This window comes from Anneissia japonica, unplaced genomic scaffold (genome assembly GCF_011630105.1).
Source record: "Anneissia japonica isolate Jap-2015-1 unplaced genomic scaffold, ASM1163010v1 scaffold287922_len478547_cov175, whole genome shotgun sequence".
In the NCBI taxonomy this organism is placed as follows: Eukaryota; Metazoa; Echinodermata; class Crinoidea; order Comatulida; family Comatulidae; genus Anneissia; species Anneissia japonica.
In genome coordinates, this window is record NW_022692572.1 from 457,270 (window position 1) to 459,584 (window position 2,315).

Consider the following 2,315-nt stretch of genomic DNA (forward strand, 5'->3'; position numbering starts at 1 on the left):
ATTAAAAAAAAAAAAAAAAAAAAAAAACAAAAAAAAAAACAAAAAAAAACGATATAAACCAGACGCCGATTTTGTAAAACGATCTCTTAAATCATTAGTTCAAAAAAGCCAGAAAGCTGAGACATAAGACGAGGCTTCTTTAGCCATGATTACGGAATGTAGTATCCATAGAGTAGTTCACGTCTATGCCCTTTCGCCTGGCGGTCCGCAGGGCTACCGACCCTTATTGGCACTTACGGTCCCCTACCCATAGGATCCTCGCTATATAGCACCCTCTTCCAAAAGAGCTTTGTTGATACATAACAGCATAATATGTCTCTGACATGTACTGTAGGATTAATCCAAGGGGGATGGGGTACCCAGCCGGCCAGGACCCCCACCCCTCCTACATTTGTAAAAGTTTATACTTATTCAAATTTTAAGTCACATCGAGTGCCATTCTAGGGTCTAGAGGTGCTTTAATCATCCTTTGCAACTCCAAGTATACAGGATATGTCATTGATTAGACCTTTGGGACGCCCGTAAGAGGAAGGGTACCAAAGGGAGAGGAACATAGCTCCCGTCGGGAAGAAAATAAATTTGTCGTGGAGGAATGCTGCTTTGAGAAAGCAGTTTTACCATCTGAAAGTGTCATTTGCGAGCGTCTAGAGGGGCCTATTCATAAAATTGCTCACTTCAGCCCCCAACTATGGTGGGCCTGAGGATGGATTTTGTTCTCAATGATGAAAAACATAAACTCCGCTCACTATTCATTATAACGGACTTGGTATATTATGTGCATGTAAAAGGTATTGATACATATGGCACAATGTACAGTGATTTACTATAAACCATCATTGGCCTATGTAGCATATAGAGAATATTAAAATAAAAATGACCTATAGTATATACTTGATTAAAGACATAAATGGGCGGGAAACACTAACATCCACTTTAACATAATTTTATTGCATCTAGTCTACTGGATACATTTAGTGAGATTATAAATCAATTAAAGCAACATAGGTTTTATATGTTCCCAATATTGTTTCATAATGCAATGTTAATGAATGAATTAGAATCCTGTAAACGTGCATAAAAAAACGAAGAAAAGGAAATCCCAATGGTTAAGGGTCAAAATTGACAAGATTGGTCTATACGAAGTAACCGTTATGCAGTATACCTTGCCGATATTCACTCTAAGTATTTAGGGAGAAAATTCTGATTGATTGCGCTGTCACACATTGACGATTTAGCCAGCGTATGCCAATGTATGAAAAAAATGGCGATGTAAGAAAAATTGGTAAGTTTAAGAGCACGCTGAAGCACGCTGGTATACGTCCTAGTACTGCGAGTACGTCGAAAAGTGTTGTGCATGCACAAAACTTTTCGACGTATGCCAGCTTGGCTCGTACGTTCCGCATACGCGAGTTGTAGGTAAGCCTAGCGATCGTTGACACAAACGTTACTTGTAAGTTACTCAGAAGTCAAAACGTATTTATAACCTGTGAGTAACGTGCTTCGAACTTAGACCTATATGCAACTACGTATGTAGACGTATTTGACGTGTTCCAGACGACCACAGAACTTACTGAACGTGTTTCTAACTTACAGTTATCGTATAATGGCGTATTCGTTAAGGGGAATAGGTATATTAAAATGGAGTGATGCCAATAATACGCGGTGATATTGATACTGCGTGTCTAGTGCGGTTATAATTTAAATCGATGAGCGGCAGCCTTTTTATAGGCTATGCCACGTGATGATCGGCGATGCTGCGGCGCGCTGTGCATAAAGGCCCTGTCACATTGTAGCGAATAGACCTAACGTATGCCGAGCGTTCTCATTTTTTTTTTTCTCCCTGTCATATAGTAGCGAATAGACCTAACGTATGCCGAGCGTTCTCATTTTTTTTCTAAGTCCCGATACGCTCAAATACGCTCAATTTGTTTGGCAAAAAATTAACATTTTTGCGTGAAAGACGAACGCTCAACGAATGAGAAACGAATGCTCATCGTACAACTATATCCATTTAACGAATGACAGCGCGTTCGCAGCGTTCGCCCAACGAATGTTCAGCGTACACAACGAATGCCCAGCGAATGTCACACGTATGCCTAACATATTGACGCCTTGTAAACGTTGATGTACAGTAGGTCGGTATACGCTGAGTGTTCGCTGCCCATTCGTTACTCATTAGTTAGACAAACGCTATGAAGACGTTATGCATTTGCTATGGCAACGTTTCAGATGGGATTGAACGTGTTTGGACGAACAACGGACGAACAAAAAACGTAAACCCGACGTGCACCCAACGTGCGAAACGTTCAAACAAC